Here is a 13,812-nt window from a genome sequence, read left to right as displayed (position 1 = left end):
TCTTAATGTAGCCAAACAGAATCAACCTATGTGTCTCGAGGATGACCCGTGTGGTTTAGGTTTTTAAATGAACAGTGTCAAAATGTGGTTAAGGTTAATCTTACTCATTTTTGAAATATATACACACTGTCGGCATGCACAAAACCAAACTAATATTTGTTGCAGTATCTCTCCATTTAGCTCTCAAATACAAATGATTCCCCATCCCTTTCTATCCCTTTGTTTCCCTTCCCCTCCTTCCTACCCCACACCTCTCCCTTCTCTGAGAGGATGGCCCATCTCATCCCGTGATCTGGAGCGAGTTTTCTAGAGTCCCTGTGCTGTTCCCACCTGTGATACTCATTTAGCATGAACAATCTGCTATTCCATATCAAGAGTTAGCTTTTGCTGCATATACATGTATTATAGACATCTGGACGGTAAAGTTTCAGAAGACTCTGTCTTCTTGTACTGTATTCTCTTTAGTGGCTATCTCAGTTCCCATGAACAATAGTTGATGAACGTTTGTCTATTGATTACTATTTCTTACAATCTCAATTTCTCTTAGAAGGTATCTGTCTCAGAACCAATCCTGGATTGGGTACCTCTGAACGTTTCCTGTGGACAACTGGGAAATAGGGTCATTGGACAGGAACATTCCTGGAGAAGGCAGTAAGAAGAAGCTGAAGGCTTTTCATTAAGGCAAGGGATTCCAGGTCCTTAAGCAGAGGTGTATTTGGGAACTATCAAAAAGACTGAGGACAGTAACAGACTTGTCAGAGGGTTGGTTGAAAAACCCACTATTGGAAATTCATTACTTTAAGCATTTTGTTTTTTTCCTCAAACACTATTTGAAATGTCTACACCCAAGGTTGTTGAAGCAATGGTGTGAGAATGGTCTCGAGCAGATTACTATAATGCTTAAGAGACTTTGCACTGGGTGTTTAGGTTTCCAAGATACCATCAAGTGTATTGTGTTTTTTTTTGATGATTTTTTGGCTTGGTGAACTCGTGACTTCTAGTGAAGGAAATCATTGATGTGTGGTTCCAAATGAAAGTCAAGGTAATGGGGTGGAAATTTAATAACATCAGTAATTTTCACTCCTGATAGCAAGCTGAACTGTGATTAATGAGCCTGCTGAGTAGAGGCAATCTGTTGTGTTTAAAAACAAGTGTATTTGCAGATAGTACTGCTGTGTTAAGAACCTGCCAATGGCAATTTTTTAAAAAGTGAATTTCCACCTGTAACTTAGTTATGAAGGGAATTTTGGCTTGGTGATAGGATTTCTTGAATTTTACTGAGGACATCTCTTCTTCTGTTCTTTTTGACAAGGGATAGGGATTAAAAGAAATTAAAATGAAAGACCTTGGCTGGCCTGTGGCTTGCTCTTAGTTATCTATATAAAGCATTCACTGTTTTTCTTTAATATTTACTCAGCTGTGACATGCTCAAGTATTTTCACTTAACAGCATTAAAGCTGATAAACTTGAGCCCATTAGAATTATTTCCATTTCTAAAAGAGTTTACCTGGAGATATGCAGTTTGCACAAAACTTTCTTTTATGTAACAAACACAATGGCATTATGTTAGAAGTTAATATATAATGTGATCACAGGGGTAATCTATTAAATGTAATAACTGGGAAAATGAGAATCATTATTTTGCCAATCTCACTCTCCCACCTAATGTCTATAATGCAAAAGACTTCACATAATCCCAAAGTTCTATGGCACTGACTTGCACATTGAGACTATCTGACTTTGGTCCAGCTCTCACTGCAGGCCACTCTGCATAGGATCCAGGGCACAGTGTGTGAGGGCGACCGCCGCAGATGTTCTTACAATGTGAAGATGAACGTTACAGGAAGTAGAGAGGGCCAAGGTCATGGAGACAGTGAGGTCAGAGAGGCAAAGGCAGGGAAGGCCGTTGATAGCCATCGGTGATGGCTGGAGGTGTTTCTCTGTTGGCCCCAACTGAGTTCCCTCCTGTCAGTGCGTTCCCATGCAGTCATTGGAATCTCAAGAAGTTTCATTTTTTTCCAGATCCAGTTGTTTTTTTCCCAAGTTCAGTCTCATATGTATATTGAGTCCAGCCAGTCGCCTCGTCCTTGCTCGGTGTTGCTGCTTGTTTTCCAAGACTCACATTCACGCTTGCCCCCAGACTGCTGCCTATCGCTCCTCATCCCCATTCCCTCCAGCCCTAGAGTCTGGTTTCTATTGTGTAGGCTCTCTACCTCCTGTGCCTTAACTTCTCTCACTGGCCAACATCTTGATTCAGATTTGGATTCCATTTGGCCTTAACAGAATCACATACTTGCTGGCTTCCATTTTGTGTTATTTTCTTTCTCCTGTTTAGGAATTTCTGACGATCTCCTGACGATCTCTCATAGATACAGACTTTAAGGATCTTCTCCTTCTACTTGAGCAGGATGTGCATCTTGCATTTACAATCTTACATAAAACCTCATGCTCTTCTCTGAAAAAAAAAAAAAAAAAGAGGAGCATAGCATATACTCCTCAAGGCACTATAAGTGCCTTTTACGTGATTCCTCTTAGGGTTGGAATCCCAGTGGGATTCTCATTGTTTGTGACTATCCACAGTCCCCCACAGAAGCAGGATGACCCACCACATTATATGACATCCTTGGGACTCTTCTAATCCCCCAAGAATGAAATGGGTCATTGATGTCTCTCCTTTCTTCCATGATCCCAAGGATTCACTATATTGCTATATAATAAAATCAACAGGGATACCTGGGTGGCTCAGTTAAGCATCTGACTCTTGATTTCAGCTCAGGTCATGATCTGAGGGTCCTGGAATGGAGCCTCCAATTACACTCTGTGCTCAGCATGGAGTCTGCTTGGGGTTCTCTCTCCCTCTCCCTCTGCCCCCCCCAATAAACAAATAAATCTTTAAAAAAATGAAATCAATTACAATTTCTTAGAAAATAATACCAATTTTTACAAGGCTGCAATTGCCACTGGGTTATAAAACAGTCAGAAAACACAGAGAAAATATTCAGTTATTTTAAAGATAACTTTACAATTACTTGAGACAATCTTTTCCCCAATTTTCAGGTTATGTTTTTAAAATGTCTTACAATCTCATGCTCCTAGTCTGTGGTGTTTTTTCCCAGACATCCCTAGGCTTATCATACCACTAAATTAGTGTGATTCTTCACTGTACAAAATTATTTATCAAAGAAGTCCTCTTTTCAAATGCCTTCATTGTACTATTTTAATTGCCATGTATAGAAATTTACTAATTTATCAAGAATGGCTCTAAGGTTTTTAATGACAAGAGAACACTTTGGAAATGAGAGGTTCTAGTTCTTCAAAAAACCTATGTTTGTATCTGAAAGGTTTGCAGAATTATTTTTTTTTAAGATTTTATTTATTTATTTGACAGAGAGAGATCACAAGCAGGCAGAGAGGCAGGCAGAGAGAGAAGAGGAAGCAGGCTCCCCGCTGAGCAGAGAGCCCGATGCAGGGCTTGATCCCAGGACCCTGAGATCATGACCTGAGCCAAAGGCAGAGGCTTAACCCACTGAGCCACCCAGGCGCCCCTGCAGAATTATTTTTTAATAGAGTAGTTTTAGGGTCACAACACAATGGAGTGGAAAATACAATTCCCCTACACCCCTCCCATCAACCTGCACGGCCTCCCGAATAATCAACATCCCCCACTAGAATGGTGTATTTGTTATAATCAGTGAACCAACATTGATACATCATTAACACCCAAAGCCCATAGTTGATATTAGGGTTTTTTTTTTTGTATGTTATACATCTGATGAGTTTTGACAAATGTGTAATAAAAAGTATCCACCCTTGTCCTATTAGATGGAATAGTTTCGCCGCCTCAAAAATCCTGTGCTCGATTTGGGTCTCTCTCCTCAGTGAAATCGTTTTTTCATCAACTTTCCTACCCCGAGGTTCATGTCATAAATGGAAAAATCTATATCAGTTGGAATTAATTCTAACCATGTAGAATAAAACAAAGCAAAACATCAAATTCAACTAAACTGAAATAAGGTTTCTCTTCACTCTACATGATGTGATTTCAAGAAAAAAAAAAAAGATGTGTAGTGGTGTCCAGTTATCTTACTAAATGTTAATGATCATCAGTCCAATCTTCTGACCACAATTATGACACAGGAGGGTGGGATTTTGAATGTAGCAATACGGATATCTTGTACTAAGGCAGAGACAAGAGAAGTGTCTATAGCACTGTCAAGGTTATGGAAGAAATTGAAGGTATAGGGCTCCTGGGTGGCTCATTCAGTTAAGCATCTTCCTTCAGCTTAGGTATGATCCCAGAGTCCCAGGATGGAGTCCCACATGGGGTTAGTTTCTACTTGGTGGGGAGTCTGCTTCTCCCTCTACCACTGCCTGTCCCTCCCCCTGTTGTGCACACACACACACACACACACACACTCTCTCTCTCTCTCTCTCTCTCTCTCCCTCTCTCATCAAATAAACAAGTAAAATCTTTAAAAAAAGAAAGAAAGAAAATGAAGATAGCCTTCCTTTGGGATAGCACCCTACAGCTCAGACTCCGTAGACCCTTGTGTACACTCACCTATGAAAGGACTAGTACTTCATACCAGGATTAGCTGAGGATTCTCTGCACCTCCCCCTACTCTGCAAGATATGTATGCCAGCTGCACATCCCATTTTGTATCTACATAAAAAAGCCTAATTCTGATTTATGTTTTTTGAGTAACAAATGGAAAATCTCTTGATTGCTCCAAAAAATAGTTTTGAATAGAAAGCTACTAATGTGTTTTTGTTGATGAATTTCTATGATGTAGAGGAATAAAGTAGTCACTTCCCTGCTGCTGGCGCTAAAGACAAACCACCACTCAGCAGGTGGGGGGTGGGGGGATTATAAGGGAGCATAAGCATCAAGTTAATGATGAGACCAGGTGATTTTATAGAGTTTTTCAATCCTGACTTTCAGTGATTCCACTTAAAAAAACAGAACACTCTACTTGGACCCCTTTTTTTTTTATCCAATGATCAAACAAAAAGCCTTTTCCTAACATTGTTTAAAAAACATTTTAGAATTATCCTTTCCCATTTGCAGTATGAGCATCAGTATCTGCAACTCAGCAAATGGCCTGTTATCCCGTGTTCCCACTTTAATAGCTTGAACTGGAAAGTAGCTATAGATTGCAAACTGAATGACTGGAGCAATCAATAGCCATATATTACCAACTTTTGAAATAGACTAGACTACACATACTAATGCCCAGGACACAGGAATGTAACACACTTTGAGAAAAAAGAGATAGCAAGAAAAACTTTCTGACTCAAAGATCTAAACTAACAACTGGCTGATGTTTAGATAAAAAGAACTAATTATTGTGGGGTTATTTTAATAACTTTAAGAAAAACACTTTAAAATGTCCGTATAACAGTGTCAGAAAGAATTATTTAGGAGAAAAGCCACTGGGCTGTCTTGGAATATTAGTACACCATTGTCTCACTGTTCATGGTGACCTCATTAGCAATGTGCAGACTTTTCAGATTATAAAGATACTCTTTTCATCCCAGGGTCAGTACCTCTGCCATGGCTATCTTTGTATTTAAAAAAGAAGTACATTAACCAGAAATTGTATTTCATTTCCAAAAAGCATATAGAAACCAAAATATAGCCATGTCTCCCACTCCCTCACCTACCCACTGACCTGCATCTGCCTTTTCTCCTGTGCCTCCACCCTTACACTCAGCTCTGCTCCCTTTGCCAACCAAAAGGCATTTCTCTAACAATTCTCTCATTGTGTTCTGCATGATGGATTTCCCACTCTGCTGACAGATTCCATCAGTATTAAAAACATGTTGAAAGAACTCCCACCTTTTAAAAACACTTCTTGACCCTATTTCTGCCTTGTCTTTTTTTTTTTTTTTTAAGATTTTATTTATTTGTCAGAGAGAGAGAGGGAGAGAGAGGGAGCACAGGCAGACAGAATGGCAGGCAGAGGCAGAGGGAGAAACAGGCTCCCTGCTGAGCAAGGAGCCCGATGCGGGACTCGATCCCAGAAGGCTGGGATCATGACCTGAGACCTGAGCCAAAGGCACTCACTTAAACAACTGAGCCACCCAGGCGTCCCTTTTCTTTCTTTTTTACAGAACCCTCCTTAAACTAGTTATCTGTATTTGCTGTGATCAGTTTTGCTCCTCAGGTTCTCTCATTAACCTCCTTAAATGAAATGATTGGCCCCACTGCCCCACCAAAACTGCTCCCTACTGACTTCTTTATTGCTATAACCAACGCCAGTTCTCAGGACTCATTGATTTGACCTAAAGCAGCATTTCGCACTGCTGAGCACCTTCTCCCTGAAACACTTTCTTCACATGACTTCCCTGGTCTTGCTCCTATACCTTAGTTTTTCTTTCCTCTCAGTCCTTTTGCTGGTTTGTCCTCAATTCCATGACCTCTAAATAAAGCCTCCTTGGGACACCTGGTTGGTGCAGTCAGTTAAGACTCCAACTCTCAGGGTGCCTGGGTGGCTCAGTCAGTTAAGCACTTGCCTTTGGCTCAGGTCCTGATCCTGGGCCCTGGGATTGAGACTCATGACAGGCTCCTTGCTCAGAGGGAAGCCTGCTTCTCCCTGTCCCTATGCTCCCTGCTCCCCCTGCTTGCACTCTCTCTCTGTCTCTCTGTGTCAGATAAATAAGTGAAATCTTAAAGAGAGAGAGAGAGAGAACTCCAACTCTTGATTTCAGCTCAGGTCATGATCTCTGCACTCAGTGGGGAACCTGACATTTCTCATAAAGTGCCATTATGTCAGGTTGGTGGGTCCCCCAGGAGAAGTTTGTTCTTCAAGCTTACTGCTGTCAGACCTCCGCCTCCCTCCTCCCCACTCTGTGGTTGGTATAGACGCTAGTCAAAGATGGGGCTGGAACTAATGGTGGCCCCATCTTCCCTGGACCACTCCAGGACAACGGTCTCATCCTTCTCAAGACCAGGCATCCCAGCACCTCTGCTCCAGGTGAAAGGAAGCACAGCTCGTCCTCAGCCGTGAACTCTGCCTTGGTGAAAAGACTTCCGGACGGGGTGCCCAGGTCAGTCCTTAAGCGTCTGCCTTCAATGAAGGTCATGACCCCAGGGTCCTGGGATCAAGGCCCACAACTATGGGGCTTGCAGTTCAGTGGGGAGCCTGCTCCCTCTCCCTCTGCCTCTACCCCCCTTGGGAGTCTGCTCAGTCTCTCTCTCTCTCTCTCAAATAAATAAATAAATATATTTTTTAAAGATTTTATTTATTTATTTTATAGGCAGAGATCTCAAGTAGAGAGAGGAGGAAGCAGGCCCCCTGCTGAGCAGAGAGCCAGATGCGGGGCTCAATCACAGGACCCTGAGATCATGATCTGAGCCGAAGGCAGAGGCTTTAACCCACTGAGCCACCCAGGCGCCCCAATAAAATATTTTTTTAAAAAGCTTTGGGATCCCATCTTTTATAAGTGGAGACAGTCATACCAGATGAGAGAGGAGAAATCAGGGCACTTGGGTACTGGATATGGCTGCTGTGAAGACCTCAAATCCTATAGTTCCAGAAATCGGGAATTATGGACAGACCAAGATCACAGAAACAGAGGGTAAGATGGTGCTTCTTAATGTATAGCACAGAACCTCTCAGGGTGCAATTGGCGCCAGTGTTCTATTCTGAAGGGGGCAGGATCAAACCGTTGTTATTGAGGGGCTTCAGGGAAAGGTCAAAGGGCTAGGAGCACAATGAGATCCAGTATCCTCAGCCTGGCCAGGATCTCCTCAGCGTCACAGTTTCCAAAAAAAGTCCAAATGTCCTCTTAAGGCCCACATTCTAAAATGTCTTTTTGGGGGGCATCTGGGTGGCCCAATGGGTTAAAACCTCTGCCTTTGGCTCAGGTCATGATCCCAGGGTCCTGGGATCAAGCCCTGCATCCAGCCTTACATCAGGCTCTCTGCTCAGCAGGAAGCCCGCCCGCTTCTCTCTCTCTCTCTCTCTCTGCCTCTCTGCCTACTTGTGATCTCTGTCTGTCAAATAAATAAATAAAAATCTTAAAAATAAATAAATAAATAAAATGTCTTTTTGGCATTTGGCCTGCTGGTAACTATTCACTTGAGAACCACCACATGGTGCCAACAAGGACTTGGCTTCCCATAGCATAGGACTCCCAAACTTCTTTACCCTGTGCGCCACCTTCCCAGCTCTCCTTGCCTAAAATTCATATCTTCCAAACCAAAAAACAACAAGACAGACTTTCTAGTTTTTAGTTGGGGGAAAGCAACCTATCTCAGATCTCAGGCCAGAGAAGGCTGTGGCATACGGCAGGGGGACGCCCAGCACTGGCTGGAGGGCTGGATTCAGCCACCTCAGTCACCCCACTTGCCAGTGTTTTTTTCTCCATCATAGTGGGGCCACCATGCTACGTTCTAGGTGCCTGCCCTGAAGTCAGGAAATCGTCCCTAGACAGAGCGCTAGGCAATTGTAGGAACCACTCCTTAGTGTTCCTTCTCTCAGGAGCTATAGTCTGTGTCACTTTGGCATGGTGTCTAGAAACTCTGTATCATGTATTTTGTCCGTTTTAATAGAATTTCCTCTTTATGGCAAGACAAAATGGAATTCCTAAAAAGGAAAATACTACGTTTTTAAAATCTTGGTGAGACTAAGGGCCCCTGGGTGGCTCAGTCAGTCAAGTGGCTGCCTTCAGCTCAGGTCATGATTTCAGGGTCCTGGGATTGAACCCCACATCAGGCTCCCTGCTCAGCATGAGGGTGGGGGAGTCTGCTTCTCCCTCTCCCTTTCCTGCTCCCCCTGCTGTGCCCTCTCTCTCTCTGTCAAATAAATAAATAAAATCTTTTTAAAAAATCAGATACGTAACCAACTGACTCACCCAAGCACCCAAAGCACATTTCACTTTTATGTGCTTCAAAGATTCACAATCAATAACATGGTAGGATCAAAACTAATAATTCATTTTATCAGCATTCAGAGATTTTTATTTGAAGGGTTGTTGTTACCAAAAACTTTGAGGAAAGATAGATGATCCTTCTGTTGCTAGTTTAAGTAACAGTTGCGAACTAGAAAAGAATATTCTCTGAGGTCATCTGAAGCCTACATTTGTATCTACAAGATGACTTAAAAGAAATCAATTCCTTATATATTTGACAGCACAAAGTATCTTTTTTGCCTAGCAGTTTCTCTTTAAAAAAGTAATGTCTAATATGTTGTACATTTTTTTAAATGGGGTGTGCTTTTTTTTTAAGATTTTATTTATTTATTTGACAGAGAGAAATCACAAGTTATATTTGGCAGGCAGAAGAGAGAGAGGGAAGCAGGCTCCCTGCTGAGCAGAGAGCCCGATGCGGGACTCGATCTCAGGACCCTGAGATCAGGACCTGAGCAAGGGTATGACTGAGACATTAACATTCCTGTAATATATGCTGGATTACTTCTCAGGTATGAAGAGACATTAAAAATGCCAAATTCTGGGGTGCCTGGGTGGCTCAGTGGGTTAAGCCTCTGCCTTCGGCTCAGGTCATGATCTCAGGGTCCTGGGATCGAGTCCCACATCGGGCTCTCTGCTCAGCAGGGAGCCTGCTTCACTCTCTCTCTCTCTCTCTCTCTCTCTCTCTGCCAGTCTCTCTACCTACCTGTGATCTCTCTCTGTCAAATAAATAAATAAAAAATCTTTTAAAAAATGCCAAATTCTTTGACACATCCAATCACCCCTATCATCGCCATGACATAAAGATGGGGAAAGAGAACTCCAAGGCTTCATGTCTCACTTGGAGCCAGGCAGTAGCCTGGGACTGGTCCGCCTTCAGGCTCGAGCGCCTCCCACCCCACCCTCCGTGGTGTGGAGACTAGGATCTCAAGTTACCAGCGACTCTCAAGTCAGGTTTGTTAATAACCAGCACTCACTTACCTCTGAGGAAAAACCAGCATCGTGAAAGAGAGATGACACCCTCTATAAACAGGTCATCTTTTAACCCTGAATGGAGCTCTAAAATACCTATAGGTAATTTCTTTACTGGCTAAGAGACAATAGCATGTGCAGAAAATAGAGGAGGGAGAACCTAGGCTTAGGGTTAGTGGCTCTGGGCATGGCTTCACTGATCTGAAAGCACTGTGGCAAAGCTTACAGGGGCCTGACTTGAGAGCATGGTTCAGAGTCAGTGTCAGTGTCAGGTTCCAGGTCTGTGTCCAGGGGACTGCTGAATGTGGGCCTCTCAGGACAGAAACCTCAGAACAGAACCCAGGGTTAGGGTAAGGGCCTAGGGGCCTAGCAGGTCTGGGACGGCATGCTCTGTCCATGTTTATGGGGGGCTGTTTTGAGGGCATGGTTCAGGGGGAGTGTCAGGTTCCGGTTTGTGTTCAGTGGCCCGCTGAATGTGCAGTGGCTAGAGTTGAGCATGCAATTTTCTCCTCCACCGAATCCTTCCCAGAGTTCCAAATGGCACGGTTTCCCTCCAGGTGGCAGGCTCAGCCATCTGGTCTTGCTCAGGTACTCCCAATCCCTTGGGTTCTGTAGCCAGGCCCTTGGGGATGGACCTCTCTGTACCCAAACTGGGGTGAGGCTTAAGGCCTAGGGGTATGGCAGGACTGATCTGAAAGTGCTTTGGAGAGCCTCCCAGGTGGCTGAGACGAGGGCATGGGTCAGGGTCAGTGTCTGGCTCTGGGTTGGTGTCCAGGGGTCTACTCATATGGGCGTGGCCTCAGGTGGGCGTGCAGATTCACGGTGGGTTCTGCAGATTCAGAACAGATTCTGCTGTTCATTCTTTCTGTACTTCCAAATGGCACTGTTTCTTGCTGGGGGGATTCTGAGCCCTCTAGGATTGCTCTGGTCTCCTCAGTCTAGACAGCTTATGTCCCAGGCCTCTGGGGCAGAAGCCTCAGAACTGAACTACAGTCCAGTCAGGATTATAACCTAGTGGCATGACAGGTGTGGACTTCCAGTGCTCATTGCATCTTGATGGGATGCTGAGTTGAGGGTCTAGCTCAGGTTTGGTGTCAAGCTCCAGGTTTGTGTCCAGGGGCCCCCTGAATGTCAGGGTGACCAGATGTGGGCATGCAGATTTCTATTATTCAGAATGCTTTCAAGAGTTCCAGATGGAATGGTTTCCTTGTGGATGGCAGGCTGAGGCCACTAGTATTCCTCAAGTGTCTCCAATCCTTGGGTCTTTGGATCCAGGCTCTTGGGGGATGGAGGCCTCAGAACCCAACCTAGGGTACAGGTTAGGGACTAGGGGTATGGCTAGCCTAATCTGCCAGCTTTGATTTGACCTTTCTAGAGGGAAGATTTGATGGCTTGCTTAAGAATGAGTGTCAGGCTCTGCATTGTTGTCCATGGGGCTGCTGAATGTTGGGGTGGCCTCAGGGGGATTTCCACATTTCTCCTACTTGGAATCCTTTCCATAGTTCCAAAGACCACAGTTTCTTTCTTGGTGGCAGGCTGAGTCCTCTGGTGTTGCTCAAGGGTCTTTGGATCCAGGCTTTTGGAGTTGGACCCCTCAGAACCCAATATGGGGTTAGGGTTAGGGCCTGGGGCATGGCAGGACCAAGCTGAAGGTACAATGGAGAATTTCCTGGGGGGGACTGAGATGAGATCAGGGCCAGGGTGAGTTTCAGACTCCAGGTTTCTACTAAGGAACACTGAATGTGGGGGCGGCGTCAGGTGGGCATGAAGATTTCTCCTGCCATTAATCCTTTCTGGAGATCCGAATGGCATTGTTTCCTTCTGAGTCCTCTGACAATGCCCCAGTTCCTTCTCTTTGTTCCACATCACGGGGATGGGCTTCTCAGATGCCAAATATGGTTATGGTTAGGGCCTAGGGGCATGGCAGACGGCATCTCCTAGTGGTGTTTTGATGTTTTCAGAGGGCTAAGTTGAGAGGGTGGGTCAGGGTGAGTTTCAGAATCTGGGATTATGTCCAGCTGGCCACTGAAATTTGGATGGCCTCATATGGGCATGCAGATTTCTCCTATTCTGAGTCCTTTCTGGAGTTTGAAATGGCACAGTTTTCTACAGCTGGCAACCATTTGGAACTCCAGAATGGATACAGTCAGTAGAAATCTCCATGCCCATCAGAGGATATGACCAAATTTAGTGCACCCTTGGACACAAACCCAGAACCTGAAATTAACCTTAAAGCACACACTCATAGGAGACCCCTGTGAAGTTTGCCACATCACTGCCAGGCCAAGCCTGCCATGCCACTAGACCTGAATGCTAACCCTAAGTTGCGTTCCTTAGAGGTCTGTCCCCCGAAGAGCCAGCCTCCAAAGCCCCAGAGACTGGGGACAGCTGAGCAATACCAGAGGGCTCTGCCTGTCACCCAGAAGGAAACTGTGCCATGTCAAACTCTGGAAAGGCTTCAGAGTAGGAGAAATCTGCATGCCAACAGGGGCAACCCCCAATTTCTGTGGTCCGTTGGACATGAACTCAGAATCTGACACTCATGCTGACACAGGCCCTCAACTCAGCATCCTGGGAAGCTCACATCAAAGACTGCAGATTGGGTCTGCTATGCCCCCAGGTCCTACACCAAGTGATGGGTTTAGCTTTGAGTCTTCCGTCCCCAGAAGCCTGGCTCCCAAGCCCTACACACTGGGGACAACCTCTGCAAACCCAGAGAACTCCACCTGCCACCCAAAAAGAAACTCAAACCAAGAGCATGACACACACCCTGACCCAAGCCCTCAATTTAGCCGCAAGGAGTTGGCCTCAGCTGTGGCTGATCAGGTTTGCCATGCCCTTCGGTCCTATCCAAACCCTTGGTGAGACATTGAGAATTCTGTCCCCAGAGGCCTTGCAGCCCAGCTCTACACACTGGGCCATCAGACATCAGGGATATCTGAAAAATACCAAGGACCCCACCAGGCACCCACAAAGAAATCATGGCATTTGCAACTCCCGAGAGGATTCAGAGCAGGAGAACTCTGCATGTCCACCTGAACCAACCCCCCCCTTCAGAGGCTTGCTGCTACAAACCACAGAATCTGACACTCAGCCTGACCATGCCCTCAACTCAGCTCCAAAGGAAGCTGGACTCGGTGCCAGCAGATCAGGCATTTCATGCCCTTAGGCCCTAAACATAACCTTTAATTGGGCTTTGAGTGTTTGTCACCAGAGCCCTGGCACCCAAGCCTTACACATTGGGGATACCTGAGCAATACCTGAGGACTCCCCTAGCCTCCCAGAAGGAATCCCTGCCATTTGGAACTCCAGAAAGGCTGCAGAGGAGGACCAATCTGCATTCCCACTGGAATTCACCCCACACTCAGGGGCTCCCATTCACAACAGCAGCCTGACTGTCCCCTGACCCAGGGCCTCAACTCAGCCCCCGGAAGCAACAAGACCTGCAGATCTCTGCCATGCCATAGCTGTAGCTTTGAGTCTTCTGTTCTCAGGGACCTGGCTCCCAAGCTTTAGGGACTGCAGAGACCTGAGCAATCCAAGAGGACTCCACCTGCCACACAGAAGGAAACCCAGCAAGTTGGAACTCCGGAAAGGATTCAGAACAAGAGAAATCTGCATGTCCACATGAGACCATTCCCAATGACCATGGCCCCCCGGACACAAACTTGGATTCTAACACTCCCCTGACCCAGGCCCTCGACTCCACACCCCAGGAAGCTCACCTCACCTCCTGTTGAATGAACCTGCCATGCCTCTAGGCCCTTACCCTAACCTGAGGTTGGACTTTGAGGCTTCTGTCCCCTGAGGCCTGGTTCCCAAGCCCTACAGACTGGCGACATCAGAGCAAAGCCAGAGAACTTTGTCTACCCCCGACAAGGAAATCATGCCATTTTGAACTCTAGAAAGAATTCAGAGAAGTTGAAA

Source organism: Mustela putorius, unplaced genomic scaffold, assembly GCF_011764305.1.
Source record: "Mustela putorius furo isolate JIRA1106 unplaced genomic scaffold, ASM1176430v1.1 tig00002060_pilon_pilon_pilon, whole genome shotgun sequence".
Lineage (NCBI taxonomy): Eukaryota > Metazoa > Chordata > Mammalia > Carnivora > Mustelidae > Mustela > Mustela putorius.
The sequence above is the reverse complement of the archived record's forward strand: the minus strand, read 5'-3'. Positions refer to the sequence as shown.